This window comes from Antechinus flavipes, chromosome 1, assembly GCF_016432865.1.
Source record: "Antechinus flavipes isolate AdamAnt ecotype Samford, QLD, Australia chromosome 1, AdamAnt_v2, whole genome shotgun sequence".
NCBI classification, from domain to species: Eukaryota; Metazoa; Chordata; class Mammalia; order Dasyuromorphia; family Dasyuridae; genus Antechinus; species Antechinus flavipes.
Window position 1 is genome coordinate 543,452,351 of NC_067398.1, and position 25,464 is coordinate 543,477,814.

Consider the following 25,464-nt stretch of genomic DNA (forward strand, 5'->3'; position numbering starts at 1 on the left):
TATCTTGGACTGTTGTTGTGAGGATAAAATAAGATACTATTAGTAAAGTGCTTTGCAAACCTTAAAATGATATATAAATACTGGCTATTATTTATTATTCAGAAAGAAAGATAGAATCTCATCATCTGTGGAGGGATTTTTTTTTTTTTTCCATTTTCTACTCTGTGACAAATTTCCTCAAGGACAGTGGTCAATACCTTTGGTGAACATATGTTTTCATGCTTTATCCCCCAGTTAAGATTAATGATTATAAGGTCATGGAAGAAGATTGTCTTTATCCCTATATTTTTCAAGTAATCTCATCCAATTCTGTCATATGCATGGAAGGCTTATTCATTGTTCCTTATGCATGCTATTCTCTTTGTTTGTGCTTTTGATAAGTTTATCTGTCTCCTATGTGTGAAATGCTTGTCCTCCTCATTTCTATTCCTTTTGGAAGTCCTTGTGTCCTTTAAGGCTCAGTTTCAAGGTCACCTATACAAAAGACCTTGCTCAATTATCCCAGTTGTTTGTGTTCCCTTTTGTGTTTATTTTGTATATATTTTGTATTATCTATACATCCATCTATCTATCTATTTGTCCGTTCATCTACTCATTTGTGCATTCATTCATTTGTTTGTTTCTTTGATTATGTCAGTTTTGGATCCCTCTAGTAGAAATTTTTTTTTTAAGACTAGGGGCCATCGTTTTGTTGTCTTTTCATTTCCAGGTCCTAACATAATTCTTGGCATATATGCTTGTTAAATTGAATGGAACTTGTTGAAGGAAAGCTTTTGGGACCATGTTTTGTTCTAGTGGACTAAATACTTTTTTTATAGTCAACAAACAAAAAGCACAAAGTGATCTTGTATTCACTACATCTTTTGGTCAATTATGTGATGGTAAAGTGTGGTCTACTGTGGAATATTGCTTGCAAAAGCTTGCCTGTTCCTTTTAATACCATAAACAAGGAAGTCTTTGTGTGTATGTTGTGTGTGTTTGTGTGTGTGTGTGTAGATTATTCTCATAAAAATGTTATACAGATAGGAAACTAGACATACTGATCTTTTCTTAGTCATTTTAGAGGAAAGGTAGAAATTGAATCTATTTTTTTATACTATAGATATTTTTCTAACTTTCTACATATTTTGATAATTAATCCTTCAATAACCTCAAAATAATGATATTTCCTGCATCATTCTTTGGTATACTTGGCCTAATGAAACTGTTAGTCCCATTTTTAATGCCTTTTCCATTTCCTCTAGATGAACATCCAGGACTTCGAGGTAAACATCCAAGTATGTTGCTCCACTGTCTTTGGTAGAGAAAAACATTTTTAAGTATTTGTTTTTCTATTTTCATTTTTATCCTTAAAATGCCTTCATAATGGTTTGGCTTAATTAGATCATCTTGACAAACTTCTTTTTGAATATATTTTCCCTCTCCACTGCTTCCTTTAATATTATAAACACCTACAAGTATTCACCATCTCTTTTCATAAAGTTATACAAATAAGTTTGTATTTTTAACTAGCATCACCCTTGTCTGCCACACCTTTCCATTGGGTAGATAAGTTCTGTTTGCCTGAAACAGAATACTAACATGTATTTTTGCTTCTGTTTTCTTTTTGGCAAGCAACTCAAATTGATTAAAATTGCTATTCTTGATGTCAGTGTTCTTTCATCTATATTTCCATTTTTGGGGACAAAATATTTATTTAAATAGCTCAGGCCAAAGTTGTTCTAATTGCATGTTATTATTTTCTCACTTTTTCTAACTTTTTAATAAATTTTGACTTTTGGTCCAAGTTAATTGTTTAGTTATATCACACACAGCTGATGTAGGTAAGATAATCATATCAGATAATAAATTGTTTACTGTTGTGATATTTTGTGATATTGTTCAATGTTTACCATATTACCTTCTTATTTTCTCAAAGAAAATTTGCATGCTCATTGTCATGCCACTCCTGCATAGTCTAAAAATTTGAGATCTCTTTATTTCTTACTATGTCTTCCAACATATTTTTCTTTTTTTTATTATAGCTTTTTATTTATAAGATATATGCATGGGTAATTTTTCAGCATTGACAATTACAAAACCTTTTGTTCCAATTTTTCCCCTCCTCTCCCCTTTCCCCCCTCAGATGGCAGGTTGACCAATACATGTTATATATGTTAAAGTATAAGTTAAATACAATATATGTATACATGTCCAAACAGTTATTTTGCTGTACAAAAAGAATAAGACTTTGAAATAGTGTACAATTAATCTGTGAAGGAAATCAAAAATGTAGGCAGACAAAAATAGAGGGATTGGGAATTCTACCAACATATTTTTCATTGCCCTCTCCCATTCTCACCTTTGTATTGAAGTCCCCAAGTATCAGACCATGTGCTAATTTAATTTAGAGGATCATTTCTAGTTCTCTATAAAAATTTTTTCCACCTTTTTATCATCTGCAACAAATATAAGCTTTCATAATGATCTTATCATAAACACTGCAACAACAGATAATGATAATAGTAATTAAAATAATAATAGCAGGCATTTATGTAGGACTTACTATGTGCCAGTCACTATATTAAACACTTTACATATATTATCTCATTTTATCCTCACAATATCTAAGAGATAGGTGCTTTTCTTATTCCCATTTTACAGTTGAGAAAATGGAAGCAAACAGAATTAAAGTGACTTGTCCAAGGTCACATTATTAAAAAGTGTAAGATTGGATTTGAAATCAGGTTTTCCTGCCTCCAGGCCTAATTCTCTATCCCTTATACCACCTGCTGCCTACATGACTAAATTTGCCATGAAATGAAATTTCCTGTTATCTTTAGACCACTTTTTCCTCTAATGCTTTTATTTGTTTTTTCCAGCTCCAATATTGATATGAACTATATTGATATTTAGTTGCAGTTTCCTTCTGTCTTCTGGTTTCATATATACTGGAAATGTCAAGATCGAGATCATTCATTTCCTCTAGTAGCATGACCAGCCTTTGGTCAAGGATCTTACTTTTTGAGTATCAACAAATGAACAAAAGGTGATCTAAAAACTATGTGATCTTTGATATTATCTGTTCTTCCTTTTCCATTATGATCAATATAGAAGCAAAAGAGCATTCTTACTTGGGACTGAGGGCTATTTTACATTTTTCTTTGCTGTGGCCAAAATATTCATCATCATATGGTCAGCTAACCAGTGAAGGGTCTTTCTGTAATTAGCAAGGCTGGTCCTCAGAAAACCAACACAGTGTTATGCTAAAATTCCTTCTCAGCATAAATGAAGCTGCCAGAGCCTGCACAACCTTTGAGAAATTGAGAAACCAAGATCATTTCTTTGCCACAGTGAGATATCAGTTGGACTTTCTTGAGGTTATTTTTATTTGTAGCATAATTATGATATTTTAAGTAGTGGATATTTACAAGAATCTTATGGATACAAGAAAAAATTAGAATATAATCTATATCATATCTTTCTGAATTCCTAAGGTTGGAAGCAGCTAACTTTCTTTGAAGTTTCTCTTTCCAAAGTATCATGTGCGTATCACCATGGCCTCCTAGATATCACTCTCCCCCCATTCCCTGACACTGAAAGTGAGTTATCATTTCTGAGCCAGTAAGGTCAGGACATTGGGCCACATCAGGATGGAGAGGCATAAGAGAACAAAATAAGTGGTACCTGACATAGTGTGTAGCACTTTCCCCTGGGATTCTCCTACAGTGCTAAGGCCAAAGGAAAGAAATGGATTTGAGTGCTGTCCTAGTGTCTTGGCACACTAGGTTATATAAGGGAGACAGATGGTGGGAAGAGAGGGTAGTATATTTTTAATCAAATTAACGACAGAGTGGAGGAAATACAAGAGAAGCTCAGAGATTTAGAGCTGCAAGGGACCTTCAAAGCCATGACATACAATACCTTATTTAAAAGATGAGGAAATAAGGTCTAGAGAAGTTAAATGAGTCCTAAGGTCTCACATTCACCTTAGGATTTTAATCCAGATTTTCTGATTTAAAATTTAGTTGTCTTCCCACTGCACCCCACTGATTAATACTGGGAAACATTGATAAAGCTTTGCCAATATTGGGTCCTGAGTCTTTCTCTCTTTTAGTCATCATTATGGTGAGTAGGAGATATTTCCAGGTTGAAGTGGCTACATTGCTCCAAAACTTTCACATCATATGTGCCAGAATTGGAGGAATATGTTACAAATAAAAAACATGTTTAAAATGAGATTGGATCCCAATACTTGGAAATACTTCGTTTCTATGGCTTCAAAGCTCTCTCCCTCAGAGCTTCATAATTTAACAATATCCTTTTAGTGATGTTGCATAATTGTGAGTCAAAAAAATAGCATTGCTGTTGAAGAATTAAAGTTACAGCCTTTCCCAAAGGTAATGAAAAAGTACATAGTGGACTACAGCTGACTGTAACACATCACCAATAAGAAATTTAATGGGAGATATTATGTAAAAGATGTCATTAGAGAGAGATACATGACTAGAAAAGGAAGTATACTGGTCATGTGGAAATCAGTATCAAGGAAGCCCTATGAACAGCCTATGTAATTGTATAATGTCAGAGGATATAGAGTTTTCCTAGAAGGTGAGGTTTGCCATTTGTAGAGTTAAAGTACTAGGGAATATGGCCAAAACCAATTAAAATTTAATTGGGAAATATTTAACAAGAAACAAAAAAAAATCACAGGTAACATTTATATATACATACATACATACATATATATATATATTTCTAAATCAATATTTCTAATTTCTACATACAATTACAATTTCTATACACACACACACACACACACACACACACATATATATATATAAATATAATTTCTAAGTCAACAGCTCATGGGGATGCTTATGTATGGCTTAGTCATTATCATTTCTATTTAATCTTGATATCTCTGTAGTAGAGAAATAATTGGGAAAGACAGGGCTAAGAATTCCTCTGGATAAGAAGGTGTGAATGGGTTTTAATTTGTATGTTGGAAGGAATACTCTCATCAAAGAGATCACAACTCCATTGAAATATGGTCAGATTTACCTATAATTACCTATATGCGTGATGGAAACTGAACTCACTTTTGATTTTCTTTTATATGATAAGGAGGGAGAGGAAGCTTGGACCACTGGATAGAGCCAGGAAAGGTTTAAGTACCTCTGACATTGTGTGTGTGACCCAGAAAAAAAGGCAAATCGTTTAACTCTTGAAGGTTCTTAAGTTTCAGAGTAGTTACAGATTTGCATTGGTAAAGAGATTTTTTTTCTCATATTGTAATTTCTCATATTATTTTGCCTAGGTGGCTCTCCCTTGTACTTTTTTTACTCTCTCTTATACCATATTTATTTATGGACTTGCTCTTCTTCTGTTAGACTATTATAGTTCCTTGAAAAGAGAGACAATGGCTTAGTAATCTTTGCAATCTAGTCACAAAACAAAATGCCTTAGATACAGAAATTCCTAAAGAAATACTTATGGAGTTCTTTATTGTTGGATACAAAGCAAGAGTTCGAGAATTGGGTACTGATCAACAGTCACAGTCATGGCTAAATATAACCTCATTTAGGGGGAACCACAAAAAGAGAGATCCACTAGGGTATATAATGAGAATATTTCTAGACCCACAATGTTGGAGGGATATTTTTATCAAAGTTTTTTTTGGAAGAATAGAGTAAAATTTAAACTTATGCTACTGTTTATAACCTCAGAGAATAATATCTCTAGTGCTTACCAGGCAAGGATGAAGAACTACATACCTGAATTTTCTCATCTATAAAACAAAAGGATTATATTTTATATCCTCTGAAGTCCAGGAAAGCTAAATAGCTCCTCAAGACCACACAGCTAGAAGGCAATAAAATGCAGATTGAAAGACAGCTTTTCTAGCTCCAAAAGTAGGAATGTTGTCATCACATCATGAGGATGCAAGAGAACAGCCATTTCTCTGCTCTCTGACTTCTCCCTATTTCTATTTGATAATCAGCTCATCCTGGTCCCTCATTTATGCTTTTTAATCTTGTTTCATTTATTTGATTTGTCATCCCAAGAAACACAAATTTTTTAATTTAGAATCCTGGATATTACACTACTGATTTGTATTTGTGTTGCTAATTTTGTATTGCCTGCGGGAAAGAAGGGGAACAAAATATTGCTTGAGTTTTGTGAATACATGTGGGAACTGGTAAGTTTGGACACATATAAAGTACAATGTGTGCAGATATTCTTTGTCTTCTTCTGGCTGACCACATGTATGAATCACTATTTGGGCCTTTGGGAATGAAAAACTACCTGGATGCTTCTAGCCATCTTAAAGCTCAGAGCTGAAGAATATAAGAATACTGAAATGCTAAAAGGATCGTCTTGCTGGCTGCTGAGTTGGAAGAGCTAATGACTTAGGACCTTTAAAAGGAAGAGAACTTCTAGCTTGGTCTCTTGCTTTGGTTCTCCCATATGACAAACATTTTCTGTCTCTAGACTTACTATGTGGGAGATGGGATAGATGGCTGTAAAGGGCTGAAACTCTTGAGTTAATACACTGAGGTCTGATAACCAAGCACTTGAGGCTAACTACCAATTGGACAATACTCTATGGGCTTATACTTGGAAAATGGCCCTTTCCACTACCACTATTCTGTGCTGGCTCAATAATTGGTGTATACAGAGAATTGTAGGAGGGATTAGGGGGTGGAATAAGACTAGCCAGGGTCACTTCTGGGTGGGAGACAAAGAGGGAAGGCCATGGAGATTCTACATCCATCCAATTCACTCCTACCCCTAAAGGCCAAGAATAAAGACCAAGGGCTTTTGCTTATCCTGACTCTGCCTGATTCTAAGGTATCCAGGATGCTAACTCGGTCTTCACAGACAGCGATCTTTCTTCAGTCTTGCAGCTGCTCCTATGTACAATATGGACTCAACTAAGTAGGCTTGCAACAGGACTCTAGCTGCCTTTTTTTCTTTTCTTGAGTAGGTGACCAAACACTTTTCTTCAAGTGAACACATTCAGGCTTAGAGAAGACCTTGTAAGTTCAAAAGGTTCAAGGTTCTATGAGTAGAGCTAAAGAGAAGCAAGAAAAGCTTATACTTTAAAGAAGGCAGCTTTTGACTAATGGAGAAGATCTAATTTGCCAGAACTCATGGACTCTGAAGCAGAGATAAGAGTTGAGGTGAAATATAAAATGCATACTTAGTATCTGCAAACTGCTTCATGTTTATAGGAAGTTTAAGGAGATAATAACAGTAGTTGTAAGTGAAACTTCTGAATCTTATTTTAAGTCATTTTGTCAAAGAGGACTATGAATCTTTTTTCTGCTAAAAAAGGATTTCATTTGTATATAGGAAATTAATTATCTGATTCCTATTGTACAGTGAGTACCTTTTGCATCTTTTCATCAAACCTAAAAAAGAGTCATTAGCTAAGCTTTAAGTGATTTGTTCCCATATTCTTGAGGTTTAAGGAGCTTGAAAACATGAGAAAAGTGAGCCAAACTCTTCTCCCTTTAGAAGTGAGACTATAACTGAATCTGGTACAGACTAAATGCCTAGGTCCAAAGAAAAAAGGCCCTGTATGGAGAGAGAGTAAGTACAGTGACCAGCTCTTAGACTCAGAAGCAGTTTGTTAATGATAGATAAGGATTTTGTGTTTTGTTTTGCTTAGTCCCCAATTCTCTATCAATGAGTTCCTGAATATACTGTCTGTACAAATTCTGTATACTTTCTAAGGCTCCCATCAACTTTGAGCTTAGGAATATAACTGTGAATAAGCTCTTTACAGACTGGGCCATGATCCTTTGCTTTAATTTAGTAACCCTGGTAGAAGTAACATGAACAATGGAGAGGTCTGTTTATTACATAACTCAATTGAATTAATTTTTACCCAAGACTCTGCTTAGCTATCAGTTCCAGTGTTAAGAATGGTCACATTATAAATTCTGTAGGTTCATCTATCCATCAAAGAACCTAGTGAACACAGATAAGAATAACAGATTAATACCTAACATGATTTCTGAATGGCAGGAAATTTTGTTCTAGATAGATCTGATGTCACAAACACGTAAAAAAGAATTTTTTGACTGGCATAATAGCAATAGAGGAATTCTATTACCTATTTATAATTATCTATTATTCCATTCTTCTGTGGTGAAAAGTAAAAAATATTCATTTATAATAATTATATTCATATATCAAATAGATTCACTTGGTTTATAATAGATTCACAAATTTTTATAGCAACACATAAACAATATATTTAGCCTTGATTTCTCCCTGGAGATAAGCCTGTTCCTAACCTCTTCCTTTCCTACTCTCAAAATACAAGCTATAAACTTATAGGTGGCAAGGGATAGAGATTTGAAGTTTCAGTGTCAAACTTCGTTTGAAGGGAGTTATCCCCCAAAAAAAATCAAAACTAAAAAAATAATCCTTGGAAGTTTTAAACTGATACTTAATGGATTTTCAAGTTGAATGTTCCTGTTCTTTGGATTCAGATTGTCTGTGTTTCTTCAGGGATACCAAGAGCCTGAATTATGAAATCTTATATATTTCCAAGGAAATGTGCAAATGGAAAGAGTCCTCAATTGAACCAAGAAGGCCAAGTGCTCACCCTGACTTTGCCACTAAGATGATTGTGTCTTCATTGCAGACTCTGAAGCTGAAGTGCAACAAAAAATGGTTAGATTCTCTGCTAATTTTGCTAAAAAAATTTTGCTAATCATTGCTAATTTTGGTCTAACAATTAGTGTTAAGAAAACACAGGACCTCCATCACCTAGTGCCAGACCAATCAGATGTGGAATCATCAGTTAGAGCAAATGGAGAAGTTTTAAATTCTGTGGTTAAGTTCACTTACCTTGACAATATACTTCTCAGGAATGTTCCCATTGATAATGTGGCTGAAACATATATTGCCAGAGCTAGCTCAGTGTTTGGGAGGCTCCAAAGGAATATGTGGAAGAGGAGAGGTATTAGATTGAGTCCCAAACTGAAGGTCTGCAGAGCTGTTTTAAATTGTCAGGAAGATTCTGAAGATCAGCTGGCACTGAGGTCTTTTCTCCAGCTCAACTGCCAAAGCATTCAAACTCTATTGCAGAGAGCCAATTCCCTTAGGCTGGCTACATTGTTTGAATCCCAAATGTATGCTTGCCAAAAAGACTATTTTATGGAGAACTCACACAGGGCAAGAGCTCACAGGATGATCAGAAAAAGGGATGCAAAAACACTCTCAAAGTGCCTCTTAAGAACTCTGGAATTGTTTACCCAACATGGGAAACACTGGCACAGGACTGCCTAGCATGTTAACAAAACAGAACAATGCATCTGCAAGATGTCAAAATTAGAGAATCTACCCCCAAAGTTCATTTGGACGATGTGGCAGAGCATTCTGAGTTCATATTGCTCTGATCAGCTAGTCAAGATACTGTAATTTGACTCTAGCATAGTAATGTCATTTTGACCCTCTTCAAGAACAAAGGAGACAACTAACCAACCTACCAGACGTTTGTTTCTTTACTTGTCTTTTCAATATCTGTTTCCTTTTCTGTAAAAATGATTTTAGCCAACTGAGGACAACAGAAATTAAGAGCTATATGAGACTTGAGACCATCTAGCTCAACTCTATTTTACAGATATGGAAACTTAGGCATAAGATATTAAATGTGTTTCCTAATGCTCCTAAGCTTATTAGTTGCAGAGACAGAGCTGAAAACTAGGAGTTCAAACTTGTAGTGAGTTTTTCTTTCTGTCATCCTTTCTTGGTTGGGGTTATTGAGAGGATACAATTAGAGAGAACAATAGATATATGTGAGAAATGGAAAGCTCTAAGCCAGGATAAAATGGTATTAAATAAATCAATAACTATGTGTTGTGCCTAGGGCTTTGCCCCACAGTGACAAAATCTGGAGGGAGGCATTTTTCCTTTCTGTGGAAGTCCAAAGACTGCCTTCTTAATATGGTCTATATGACTACAAGTGTGGTTCCTGGGCTTATCTGGTCTTGTGATACAAATACCAGCATTCTTTTACCCTGTCACCTATCTGCCAAGGACTACCTTTGCTTGTAATCCCTAGAGGGGTTCATGCTAAACACTCTGGGAGAAAGATTGGTCTCTCTCCTGGTACAACTGAATCTGTGGACAGACAATGCTTTCTATGTCATTACTATCACTGCCATTCTCCCTCACCTAATTTTCTCCCAGGTACAAGAAACCCTAAGAATAATTCTAGGGTTATACTAATATCACTATTAATTACATTAAACCAGCTAATAATCCAGAATGTAGAAGAGTAGTTCCCCCTCCTGTGGAAAGGGTAATGATCAATTTTCCAGCAGAGTGCCTAAGGATACCTGTCCTTGATCAGTTTTTATTTGAAGTCCAGGTAATGAATATTACTGACATTTCTACAATTATGGGATTGTAGAATTTGGACTAAAAGGGGCCTAAAAGATCATATAATTGTAAAAAAAAAAGAAAAAATTTGCCTAAGATCTTATAATTAATGAGCAGTGAGAATTTGAACCCAAATTCTCTGCCTACAATTCCAGTGCTCTTTTTAATGTAACATCATTATTATCATCATCATCTATTTGTATAGCTTTTTATTTCACAAAGATCTTAATTGATCTTTGCAATATTTAAGCTACTGCCCAATTCAAAATTTTAAATTAAATGAAATTCTTTCTATTAATAAAAATCTATTTTCTCCTCCCCTTTGGGAAGAAAAAAAGATAAAACCCTTATACAAATATGCATAGTCAAACAAACAAAAAAGAATTCCTGCATTGGCTATGTCCAAAAAATATGTCTCAGTTTGTGTCCTGAAGCTATTACCTTTCTGTCAGGACTTGGGAAACGAGTCTACTATGATATCTCTGGAATTCTTAAGCATTTCAAAGTTTCTTTATAATTTATTTTGTTGTTAATTTAAAAAAAAAATGTTCCCCTGAATCTGTTTACTTCATTCTGTATCTGTTCTTGGAAGTCTTTTTAAGTTTCTCTAAAACTATTCCCTTTATTATTTCTTATAACATAATACTATTCTATTATATTCATATTTATGTTTATGGGTCAACTTTATTCAGCTATTCCACAATTGATGGGTATCCACTTAATTTCTAGTTCTTTGTCACTACAAAGAATTGTTCTAAGTATATGTCATTTTCTCTTTCTTTGATCTCTTTGAGATATAGCTCTAGTAGTGCTATTATTATGTCAAAGAGTATGCACACTTCAGTAGCTTTTTAGGCATGGTTACAAATTGCTCTCCAAAATGATTGGACCAATTCACTGCTCTATCAGGAGGACATTAGTCTTCCTAGTTTCCTATAGCCCCTCCATTATTTATCATTTTCTTTGGTATTCAGATAGGTTTGAAGTAAAACCTGAGAGTTTTGAAATTTATATTTCACTAATGATTTATAATATTTTTCATCTGGCTCTCAATAGCTATAATATCTTCCACTGAAAACTGCCTGTTGATATACTTTGATCTCTAATAAATTGGGGAGCAGCTCTTATTTTTATGAATTTTAATGTTTCACACACACATATGTATGTATATATATATATCTTGAAACTTCTAGGGCAGGTCCTTATAACCTCATGCCTGGACTATTGTAATAGCTTGCTGATGGATTTAACTCTCTCAAGTCTCTCCCTATTTCAATCTATCTTCTATTCAGTCACTAAAATGATTGTTTTAAAACACAAGTCTGATTATAACCTTGTTTTTTGCATAGCTTTTGGCAAATAGCCAGAGATCTGAATTTTCAGTATACCTCAGACTCATAGGGCAAGTTTGCCTAATTCTGAACTAAATGCTCCAAATCATCATTATCCTTCTGAGAAGGATTCTTTACAATCTTTAATGGGACACACTGGATTGATCCTGTGCTGGCTACCTGCCTCCTAGGAGCGATTTTTCCTTCAATCATTCCTTTCCCCTAACTCTCCCACGCCCTACAAAACACACATTTAAAAAAAAAAAAAAAGGCATCTTCTTGCAATTACTCAACAATAACTCTGAGTTGGTTAGGAAGGATGATAACATTCTAAGTCCACCCTCGCCCTCATTTTCCCTGTCCTCTATTTTCATGCTAATTTGCTGTGATGGAATTCGAAAGTCTTGTCAGCTGAAACACTTTCCAATCTTTATTTTAGTAGAATTTCGAACAAAATTGAATCAATCTAAGTGTCATCTGGCAGTCTGAAATGAATGGTTTTGTTGAAAAATTTAGTGCTGAACAATAACTTCGATACAAAAACCTAAATAAATAAAGAAAAAAAATGCTTTCACAAAGGCTTTTTGCAGCATAGCTGGCTTGCAGAGTTTTAAAATAAAAGGCACATTCCATTTAGAAAATGGAATTTGGGGTGCTATTTAACAAAGGGTCCTATGCATTCAGTAATCAGAGGATAAAACATAAAAGCAGTAACAAGAACTCAGAAAAAAGGCTTTCTTTCAACTAGCTGCTCCCATCAAACCACCTGAGAGGTGATATGAGAAGGGCATTTTAGAATAAAGACATTGCTCTGACAGCAAATACAAATGAAATAAAATTGGCCCAAGGCTTTGATGCCAGAACCCAAATGGAGTGTGGGGACTCAGCAACATAGTGGTTTAATACACCAAGGGAATAGAACCTGAATCATTTTGCAGTAGCCTGATGCAAAGATGAAAGAGGAAACTTTAACAAGCCAAGAGATTAAAACAGGCTGATCAGGTTGCATAAATTCCCTTGTGGCACTAAAGTTGACCCATAAACATAACAAGGACACACTAGGTTCAGTTATTACCTTTCTTTCCCTGCAAAAGGAGACAATCCAGTTACAGACTATTGTAAGGATGAGCTCTGTTTATTCATTTCCAGAGTAAATGGGCAGAGGAGGGGAGGAGATAGAGGCTTCTTCTTGGGTTTTAAAGATAGCCTCTGGTTCATACTTAAAACAGCCTTGCATCTTGCCAGAGGGCCTAGACTTATATCCTCCCCTGACCTACAGATTTGGGAGGTAGTCAAGATGACTCTTTTAAAGGCAAATGCCAAACAAAGAAGAAAAGATCTATCTATATCGCTAAATCTATATCCATTTATCCATGGATGGACATATAGATATATCCATATATATACACATATATCTATATTAAACTGTTTTTATGTATATGGCACATATATTTGCAAACTCATATATACTATATTCATTATATATATATATATACATATGTTAATATATTCTTAATTGATATCACATATATATTATTAAATACATCTCTGGTGACCCTTAGTCTATGAGTGGCTTTTGATCCTCTGGGTACAAGAGAAATATGTAAAAACAGCAGAAAATGACAGATCATCTTTCAATAGAGCATTGTAAGACTTGCTCAACCTCTTTGAGTCAATAAGAAATTCATTGTAGGCCAGGGAAAAGTAATATCCTTTTTGTTTCCAATCATTACATTTAAAGTGAGAGGTCATATATCCTAGTGGATTCTGGACGCTATATCCAGGAAGATGTGGGTTCAAGCCTAGAATGGGTTATGTTACTTTGGGCAGATGCTTATACTTTTCATGAATCCAAGTAATTCTCTAAGATGATATTGAAGAGTATCTATTGATCTACACAAAGGAAATTTTTTCACCAAGAAAATCATAGTTGTAACCAAAAGAGAAGACATACATGTATATATACATTTGTATATAGATAAAACATGTGTACACACATATATATATACACACAATATATATATGTGTGTGTATATTTACCAATAAATTTTTGTGTATATTTGTATATATTGCTTTGCATATATATATATGTTTGCATACTCTATCCCCATTAGACAGTAAGTCCCTTGAGAGTAAGGATTGTCTTTTTCCTTATTTGGCCAGTGTTTAGCACACAGTAGACTCTTAATAAGTGTTCATTGCTTGCTTATTTGCTTGATAGTAAGGGATGATGGAAATTGGATAGAAGAAAGAAATAACCAGATACCAATTTTTTTTGGGGGGGGTTGCGAATTTTTTCTACTTATATACAAGGCTATTCTAAAACCCAATGGTTTCAGTAATGCTTTAAAAAATAATAAAGAGATCTTTTTTTCTCTTCTTTAATTTTATAAAAAATCAATGTAAGAGCTAAAAATAAGTCTATGCATCCTTTTTAATTCTCTTTCTAGAATTCTTAATCAATGTGTTATCCATCTTGTAAAGATCCAGGTATTAGGTAAGAGCCATCTTCCTCCCACTTTATTTGTTCACCTTAAATGGTCTTAGTGAGGAAATGAGGATTAAATAGGGGTTTCCTCCCCAAGTAGGATGTGTAAAAAGATTATTATTCAAATGCAAGATTTCTTTCTACAATGACACCTGTCTTAATTTAAAGCTTTGTGATCCTGGGAAAGTCACTTAAGCTCTCTGGGCTCACTTTCCTCATTTGAAAAGGAAGGGCTTAAATAGGATGCTTTCCAAGGCTTCTTCCAGCTCAAAATCTAATATTATATGATCCTGTGATCTTGCAAGATCAAAAGCTGGAAGGGACCTTGAAAACCATCTGGTCCAACACCCTCAGTTTGTTTATTTATTTGGTCTTTTTTTTTTTAATCTATAAATTTGATTTTGACACATCAGTTGCTTTCCAACACTCTCCTTACCTTTTTTATTAAAAATAAACAAACCCCCCCCAAATATATTTGTTACACAAAAACCACCTTTCTATTTTCTTTCTCCTATCCTCTCTTCAGTCTTCCCTTTCTCTCTCTCTTCCTCCTTTCCTTCCTCCCTTCCTCCTTTCCTTCCTTCCTTCCTTCTTTTCTTCCTTCCTTCCTTCTTTCCATCCTCCCTCCCTCCCTCCCTTCTTTTCTTCCCTCCTTTCTCCCTCTCTCCCTCTTTTCTTTTCTTCCTTCCTATCTCCCTCCCTTCCTTCCTTCTTTTTTTCCTTCCTTCCTTCCTTCAATCCTTCCTTCCTTCCTTCCTTCCTTCCTTCCTTCCTTCCTTCCTTCCTTCCTTCCTTCCTTCCTTCTTTTCTCCCTCCTTCCCTCCTTTCCTTTCTTCCTTCCTTCTTTCCTCCTTCCTTCTTTACCCCTCCCCCATAAATCAGGATTACCAATCCTAACCAAAAAAGTTATCTTCCTTCTTTACTCCTTCTTTACTAGATACCTGCCCCCTAAGGGGAAGGAAAGAAAGTTATGTTGAAGAAAACTCACAGGTGTCATTCCAAAGCTAATGAAATCCCAAAGTGAATTCTTCAAAGCTTAGGATATAGGCAGAGTTGTTTACAACAAAAGGGAATGTTAAAGCCAGCATGTTCCTCGACAGATGGGAAAGACAGTTACATAAGTAGCTATTTGGAGACTAGAGGCAGTACAGTAAGTGGCTAAATGTGCCCAGGCCATCTATGCTATAAAACACTGCTTTTATTTACCTATATTTGAGCCTATGACAGCCCTAACCAAATTCGGCTCCAGAGAATCTGGGAGAAGCAATAGAACAGATGAATGGTTTCAAAAGGAAAGAAAACCTACATTAATGAGGCTTTTTTTTCCTCCTTAAAAAGCAAGTGCATATCAGAAGACTTTTTCAAATTACTGTCCAGATCAAATGACCACAGTTCTCTTTGGAGCAGAATTTTATAACCTTCAAGAACAAAAACAGTTGGCAGCATGGGAAACACGGAAGCAAGAAAATCATTCTCCTAGAATTATAGAATTGAATCAGAAAGCGAAGGGACTTTAGAGATCACTTAGTCTGACCCCCCACATTTTATAGATGAGGAAACTGGGACCCAGAGAAATAGCTTCCCCAACCTTACACAGCTATTAAGTGACAGACCCAGGTCCATAACCCATGTCTGTTGACTCAGTGTAATTCACACAGACTGACTCCCTTTCAGGAAGTTTTCTATTTTTAATGCTTCATATGCTTTTCTAGAAAAAGGATAGAAATTAAACTTGAAATGCCACAGTTTTTTCCCCTTATCCTTCTTTGTTACATTGCTTATAATCATCAAAAAGCACTCATCAAGTGGTTTATATATGGCATTGAGCTAGAGATTGTCCAGAATATTACATGTCCTCTAATAGTGTACAGTGTAAAGCAGACACCATGAACATGGAGGCTTAATGTTGTCAATAAAGTATCTAGCACAAGGTTTAATATGCATTTGTTGAGCAGTAGTAATAAAATAGATATGCTATAGTAGTGTTTCTCTCCCATCAAAGAAGTGACAATAAATAAATGGGACAATGTGATACTTACTTCAGAGCATAGAATGGAAGTTAGAGGGGATTGCAGAGGTCATTTAGTCCAAATCTCTCAATTTATAGATGAAAAAAGAGACTTAGAAAGGTGACCACATGAGCAAACAATAGCCAAACCAGGAGATCTGGGAACAGAGCACTGAGGCCTGGAGTCAGGAAGACACATCTTCCTGAGCTCAAATATTGCCTAGCTATGTGACTCTGGTCAAGTCACTTAATTCTGTTTGTTTCTGTGAAATGAACTGGAGAAGGATATGACAAATAACTCCACTGTCTCTGCCAAGAAAACACCAAATGAGGTCATGAAGAGTCATTCACAAATAAATGACTAAAGAACAGCAAGCAAAATCATGATTTGAATCCAGATCCTCTGGTTTAAAATAGAAGTTCTTTCCATCTCTCATTATGCTCATAGACAAGTGTGTTTAACATGAATTATAGAATATGTCTCAAGAGTTTCAACAATGAATTCTCAAGGCGCTCTTTCTTCCCTAGATAGATTCTGAAAAAAAAAAAAACAGGAAATAATTAATATTACTTAATTTGAGTAAAAAATTATTAAAGACAAATTATTTTATAGAATGGCCATGAGTCAGTTTTGTAATGTATAGTTATATAGGGCAGCATTAGAAAAACTGGGATCAAGGTCCCAGACTTCTCCCATATAGACTTGGACAAAATTTGTTCCTAATTATCTTGATGATGATAATAGCCAAAGTGGTGCATGAAAGGTCTGAGATCATGCTCTGCCTCTGACACTAGTTTTATGATAGTAGACAACTCACTCTCTTAGCCAGTTTCCTCATCTGTAAAACTGGGGATAATAATAGCACGTGCTTCTCTGCGTTACTATAAAGATTAGAATGAGAGAACATGCAAAAAAAAAAAAAGCACAGCATAAGTATTAGTTATTATTAGATTAAAAAATACATTCTTAATGAACAATCTCGCAAAAAAAAGAATTTAAGAATAAAATGGTGATTAGCAGATGTGAACAAGCCTATCAGCATGCTTCTGCTCAGTTTGAGATATCCATTTATATAACCTGGCTATTGTTCAGTCATGTCTGATTTTTAATGATTTTAGAAGTTTTATCGGCAAAGGTACCAGAGTGGTTTGTCATTGATTTCCTTTTCCAGATCATTTGACAGATGAGGAAACTGAGACAAACTGGGATAAGTGACTTGCCCAAGGTCACATAGCTAAATGACTAGGCCAGATTTGAAACTAAGGAAGATGAATCTTCTCAACTCCAACTGGCCTCCAACCAAATAGAGCTTTGCTCTTTGTGAATTAGTCTAATAGAAGAGATTATCCTGAGGCTTATTAAGATACCAGAAACTTTTTGAAATGGTTTGTCTTCAGTGTTTCTAATCTTTCTTTTTAGCTTTTTTTCGGTCCTTCTCTTTTTCAGACATTCAGCAGCTACAAACTCTTTCTCGTACTTTCCATCAAAACCTGCTCTGAAGAAAAGGGATTGGACTAAATTAGGGATTTTTAACATGGGGCTATGAACTTTAAAAATACATATTTGTTGATAAATATATTTCAATATAACAACTTTTCTTTCAAATCCTATATATTTTGTTGTATACATTTAAAAACAATATTTTGAGAAGGGGTTCATAGGCTTTACCAGACTGCAAAAGGGGCCAATGAGAGGAAAGGTTAAGAAGCCCTGGTTGAGATGATCTATTAATGTCTCTTTCAGCTCTAGTGATTTCATGGGTTGAGGAACTGATCTGATATCAGCAATTAACACTTTAGTATTAGTTTATCTATCCTCTCAAGTTTATCCTTCTCCCAAGGCTATTTGCATGTTAAGATTTTTCTAATTCTTTAATGAAAGGTCTTATCTGTTACTGAAGGAATTTCAAGCATCAGGGAGGCAATAGAGATAGCATTTTGGCAGGTAGGGGAGTTCATTGAAGTCCTTGAAATCACATTGAACATATACTTGAAGCAGGCTTTTCCAACAGGAAATTATGAATGCCACAATTTTCCAGGCTTCACATTGTTTTCTTCTTTCTCCCCAATTAGACCTTTCTGCAGCTTGTTTATAAGGAATAAATTGAATTGAGTAGCCTTTCTCCTTCACCATTGGGTATCATGGTAAAAATAATAGATTCACAGTTAAAAAACCTGGATTTGAATCTGGCTATATGATCCTGCCTGGTTATTTAACTCGCAGCCTCTTAAACTATGTTTCACAACCCCATATGGAGTCTTAGAACTGAATGTTAGTGTTGAAAATTTATGATTTATTATTAATAAATGTTTGATTTATATACTTTTTTATATTCCTATATATCTGGGTTTACATAAAAATTTCTCAGGCAAGAAGGGGTTATGAGTGGAAAAACTTTAAAAAGTCCTGATTTGATTTCTTTAAACCTTAGTTATTTCATCTGTAAAATGGGAATAATATTTGCTTTATTGAACTCATAGACATGCTGTGAGGAAAGTACTTTGTAAGCCTTAGAGCTTACAAAGATAATTGTCCTTGCTCCTACTTTTGTTTCCCCCCATATATTTATATATTTTAATAGTATTTTATTTTTTCCAAACACATGCAAAAATAGTTTTCAAAATTTACTTTTGCAAAACCTTGTGTTCCAAATTTTTCTCCTTTCCTCCTGTCCAAGACAGCAAATTATCTGATATAGATTAAACATTTGCAAATCTTCTAAACATATTTACATATTCATCATGTTGCATAAGAAAAATAAGATCAAAAGAGAAAAAAAACAAAGCACGAGAAAGAAAAAACATCCAAGCAAACAAACAAAACAGCAACAAGGTAAAAATACTATGCTTTGATCCACATTAAGTCGACATAGTTTTCTTTGGGTGCACATGGCTTTTTTCCATCATCAGTCTATTGGAATTGCCTTAATTGTTGTTGAATTAGTCTTAATTGTTGAAAAGAACTAAATATAGATAGCACAGTTGACCATCACATAATCTTATTCTTGCTGTGTACAATATTCTCTTGGTTCTGCTTACTTCATTCAACATTGGTTCATGTTAAGTCTTTCTAGGATTTTCTGAAATTCTTGTTTGAACTTTTGAAAACTAACTATTGTTAGTGTAGTTCATTGAACAAAAGAAAAAGAGAAATTGACTACTTTATTCAAGTCTATCACTGACAAAACTGAAAAGAAAAAAACAGAAAATCATTATTCTATTTTCATTCTTTTAAATTATACCATATTATTAAAAATCCAAGAAGTTAACAAACTATTTATATATGACTTTTAAGTTTGAAAAGTGAACTAACAGTGATTTGAGTCTGAAAACAAGGCTCAGAGTTGGAATTTGAACCCAAGTTCTCCTTATTCTACTCTTCTATGCTATCCTCATGACAAATACAAAATTTGCGTATTTAGGGGATAGACTGTTGGGATTGGAGTCAGAAATACTCATGGTTTGGAGTTCAAATCTGTCTTTGGACACTTATTAGCTGTATGATCCTGGTAAGTCACTTGACTCTATTTGTCCCAATTTCCTCATCTGTAAAATGAGCTAGAGAAAGAAATGACAAATTTCCAATATCTTTGTCAAGAAAATCCAAAATGGGATCACAATCAGAAATGATTAAACAAATGATGAAACAAAAACAACCATATAAAGAACCAAATCTGTTCCTATCAATAAAGCTTATTCTTGTTTAACTCTTATTAAAAGGAAAATTGAGAGTTTTCAGTAATGCTTGAGTCAGCCTTTTCTTTTCTTTCTTTTGGCTTTGATCTAACAATATTAACTTGCAAGTAGAAAGCAAACATTTTCAGATGAGCCCAGAACTGTCTAAAAGTATATGGGCCTCATTTAAGAACTTCTTATATCCCTAGCATATGGTGGGGACATTACTCACTTTACAGATTCTGAGGAGTAATATAAAGACCTTTTTCCATGCAAACTGCTATTCAGTTAACATATAAGGTAGCAAGAGATTCATTAAGTCAAAGAGATGAGAGTGAGGAAGAGGGCTAGGAGGAGCAAAAAGAGGAGAAAGAGAAAGAGGAGGAGGAGGAGAAAAGAAGGAAGAGGAGGAAGAAAAAGAAAAAGAAGAGGAAGAAAAGGTGGAGGAAGAAGAATAGAAAGAAAAGAAAGAAAAAGAGGAAGAAGGAAGAGAAGAAAGAGGAAGAGGAGAAAGGAGGAAAAGGGGTAAAAAGGGAAAGAAAAAAAGAACAGAGAAGAGAAGAAAAATGATAAAAGAAGGGAATAAAGGAGAGAAAATAGGAGAGGAGAAAGAGAATGCATAGTTCTTTCAGATTTCTGTGTTCTCTGAGAGAGGTAGTATGATATAATAGAGGGGGAAAAAGCAAAAAGAAATACTAAGAAAAAAACCATTACATTAAGTGAGAGGAAATGGTTTTGATCCTGCTACTTCTAATGGGAGTCTAGATAAGATATTGAACATCTTGGTTTCTTTTCCCAAATGACAGATTTGGACTAGATTACTTTTAAGATTTCTTCTAGCTCTCTCCTTCTATCTTACATCAGTAGAAAAATCTAGCGGTCTCTTTGCTTTACATATTCAGCGTCCTATGACTATTTCTTGAGTGTACAATTTTTGAAAATAGCCATGGCTTCACTTGCATGAATACTTTTATAGTATGCTAAGTGCTATATTGAAGTACTAAAGCAGAACAGTGCATGTTGGGATTTATAGTCCCTAATAAGTGCTAATTAACCCTACTGGCACTCTTGGCTATTCTTACCTTGTTCTTTTAGTTCTGATGAAAAAATAGACCCACTGCCTACAAATAGTAGGAGGTTACTTAAGAGTCCTAAAGGGGAATTTTAAAAGGAAAAAACTAATTTTTTAAGAAGTTAGTTCTGCCTGAGTGGAAAAGGTATTGTATTTGTGATCAGAAAATCTGGGTTCAAATCCCAATTCTTCTGTTTACCACCTGTGTCACCTTAAATAAGTCATTAAACTTCAGATTCCACATCTGGAAAACTGGGGGATGGGGAAAGGCTTCAACTAGATCAAAGATTCTTAAACTGTGGATTATGATCCATATGTAGTTATATAATTGAATGTAGGGGTTGTGAAAAATCTGCCAACAGTAAAAGATTTTTGAAGGCAATGAGCAAAAATGAATTCAAAATCAAATATATAATGAATCTGAGGTATTTCTGGCAGGTTTTGCCCATGTTGCATTGGGGATGTAGCCTTAGTTCTGAACAGATAGCAGATAATTCTGCACATACATGAACACTTTCAGAAACATGTCAGCTCAGATTCGACATGAGGTCACTTAAAAATTTCTCAGGTGAAAAAGGACCTTGAGTGGGAAAAGTTTAAAAGACCTTAGACTAGATGATCTCTAAAATGGTTCCCAGCTCTAATTCTACAAACTAAGTATTACAATGAAAAGTATTTCAATGCAATGACAGAGGCTTTCCAAGAGGATATGATGTGATTTATTAATCAAATATTTTAAGTAAAAAAAAAAAAAAGTAAGAATAAAGAAGGAAATAAATGTTGGAAATGTCATGAAGAATTAACAGAATTTAATGATCATTTGAATCTGACAACTGAAAGAAGAAAAAGGAATGTAAGTTATAAGCCTTAAAAGTGTACAAAACAAAAAACTAATGCAGACAAGATTAAAAAGGAAGCAATAAACTGGGAAAACATTTTTACATTCAAAGGTTCTGATAAAGGTCTCATTTCTAAAATATATAGAGAATAGACTCAAATTTATAAGAATTCAAGCCATTTTCCAATTGATAAATGGTCAAAAGATATGGACAATTTTCAGATGAAGAAATTGTAACTATTTCTAGTCATATGAAAAAAGTGTTCTAAATTACTATTGTTAAGAGAAATGCAAATCAGGACAACTCTGAGATACCCAACGATACACCTCTCAGATTGGCTAAAATGACAGGAAAAGATAATGGTGAATATTAGAGGGGATATGGGAAAACTGGGACACTGATACATTGTTGGTGGAATTGTGAATGGCTCCAACCATTCTGGAGAGCAATTTGGAACTATGCTCAAAACGTTATCAAACTGTGCATACCCTTTGACCTAGCAGTTTCCATTGGGCTTACATCCCAAAGAGATCTTAAAGGAGGAAAGGGACCCACATGTGCAAAAATGTTTGTGTCAGTCCTTTTTGTAGTGGCAAGAAACTGGAAACTGAATGGATGCCCATTAATTGGAGAATGGCTCAATAAATTGTGGTATATGAATGCTATGGATTATTATTTTTCTGTAAGAAACAACTAGCAGGATGATTTAAGAGAGGCCTGAAGAGACTTACTTACATGAACTGATGCTAAGTGAAATGAACAAAACCAGGAGATCATTATACACAGCAACAACAAGATTATATGATGATCAATTCTGATGAATGTGGCTCTCTCCATCAATGAGATGATTGAGGCCATTTTCAATAGTTCGTAATGAAAAAAAGTCATCTACATCCAGAGAGAGGACTGTGGGAACTAAGTGTGGTTCACAACATAGCATTTTCACTTTTTGTTGCTGTTTGCTTACAAAGAAAACATTTAATTGGTGCAAAAAATTATTGCAAATTTAGAAAAGCCCCCAAAAGAAGGAAAGCATAACTTTGCAGCAACTCCAAGAAGCTACTTAGAGGAAAACATTTCCAAGGAAATACAATAATATATAGAAAATATGAAGCAAGTGATAAAAAAGTGGAATAAGGACTCTGGATGAAAGAACTGGAAGAAAATATATAGCTTAGAAAGTAAAGTGATAAATCATACCCAAGTCACTCAATAGAACAGACAAAACACAAATCAGTGATGCTATGAGTATGTACTATTAAATCAAAATCCAAAGACTTAAAAAAAGAAAATATAAGATAGCTAATACAGAAATTGCTTATCTAGTAATTATTTTGAGACACAATTTAAGAACCATTGAATTTCCTAAAAAGTATAATTAAAAACTATAGACACTATATTTCAATAAATTATAAATAAAAATAGGTCTATTAGCATTAGAGTAAAGATAGAAAAGACCCACTGATCACCTGCTGAAAGAAACCCCAAAAGAAAAGGCCCTAGGAATGTCAGAGTCAAATTCAAATGCTTCCACATTAATGAAAAAATTACTAGTGACTAATGAACAATAATCAGAATCAAATAAGACCTAATACTATAAATAAGAGAAGATATTAGAATATAATATTCCAGAAGGCAAAAATTAAGGGCTTAAAATCAAGAATAACTTACCCTACAATGTTGTATAGAATCCTGCAAAACAGAACAGTAACCACAACCCCCCCCCCCCCAAACTGCAAAACAACATCAACAGTGGCAGCAGCAACAACAGCAATAGACAATGGCATAAAGGACTTTTCAAACATTTCTCATGATAAGACCAGATCTGAGTAAAAAAATTAAGTTTAAAGACAAAAGTCCTGAGAAATGTAGAAAGATGGCAACCAGGGCAGAACTGGCCTCTAACTTGTGAATAGTCAGATCAAAACAGTGCAGGCTGGAGACAGGAGAATTAGGGATCAAACAGAAGTTTGATTTCAGAGTGAAGAAAACACTTACAAACCAAAGTATCCTCTTCTGAGAAGGAAAGCTTAACATTCTGGGGCAGAGACAGGGCTTATACACAATAAAAAACCATAATTGGGCTGGATCACAATACAATCATTCTTAGGTTTTGAGTAACAGTTCCCATGGCAGACTCATGTATGGACAACTGAGTGCTGTGGGAAACATCTCCAAGTTGATTGTCTCAAGTCTTTAGGGTCATTTAGCCTTGTGATCATTCAGTGGGGTACATAACCAGCATTAGTATAATAGGAAAAAGAGTTCAGTATCTGGTTTGGTCACACAAGCACAGAAATTTGGGAACTGTTAGCATGCTAGGAGATTTTGATGGATCATTTTAGACTACTTTAGCTGCTTCTGGCGAAAATCACAAATCAGTGCTAGTTAAAGCAATACACTTTGCCTGAGGGTGAGATCACCCATAATGCAAAGGATTGTTGTCATACCAAACTCAAGGTACAATCTACTTGCTAGGTCTTAACTCTGGGAAACAGGATGTCTTCAAATATTTTGACAAAAAATAAATTTATTTAAACAGTTGGAAGGAGCTGTATGATGATAAGGTGCTAACATTCTAATAACAAGGTCAATGAAAGAAGAAACAAATGTTCCTTCAGAGCTTTATATTTTCAAAAAGGATTAGAGTGTTAAAAAAGAAAAACTGCAGTGCTTGGGGATGGATTGATTCTCTTCTGAGAGTCCAAAGAAGAGAAAGAAAAAGAAGAGTAAAAGAAGAGAAAGACTAATGTAGAAAGAAAGAAGGGAGCAGAATTTGCTTTTTTTTTTTTTTTTTTTTTAATAATTGTGGAACATGATAAGAGTATAAAAACATAGAAGGAGATGGAGTGGACATCAAATAAATCCCACTTTGCTGAAACAGACACAAGAGGCTTAAATACACACAAAAGACACAAACTTGAGGGAATTGATTATACAGTATAGAGTGAAAGAGAAGGTAATACATTGAGCAGATGCTTTATTTTTCCCATTGTAAAGCTTTAAGTGTTAACCTTTGTGGGAACATATAATAGAAGATATGGGTTGTTGTTTCATGTCTTTGTCAATGATTGTTTTAGTCTTTTAAACATTTTTGTATGTAGTTAATAAATACCTTTTCTATTTCCAAAAAAGAAAAACAAAAGAAAAGAGAAAGAAAAGAAAATGAATTTGTTATTGGATTTCAAAATTTGTTTTGAAACATTTGTCAACCAAATATCTATATATCAGGATTACTAGTAACCTGGGAAAGAAATAAGATGAAGAGAAAGCCAGATGTCCAAGACCCACACTCAAATTTGTGTAGGTATCATATGTATCCATGTGCCATGTGTGAAAAACTACCATAAGTTTTTGAGAGTGAAAGTCCATTCTCTCAAATCCACCCTGAAGAAATGCAAGAAAGTTTTAACTGAGTACTCACAGTCTTGACAAATGCAAAGAGAATGCCAAGGGTAAATTTTTTTTTTAAAGGTTTACTGAATGAGCCACTCTTTCTGACTCAAAAGTAAATACTTTAAGAGAAACAGCAATCCTCTCCACCCCTGCCCTCATCATGAGACTGCTGTATTATAATATTTTTCAATGGTGAACTGATATGACTAGAACTAGTCAAGGGAATCTGTTTAGCCTTCCCAATCTATGGAGGGTGCTCTATCCCTGCTATA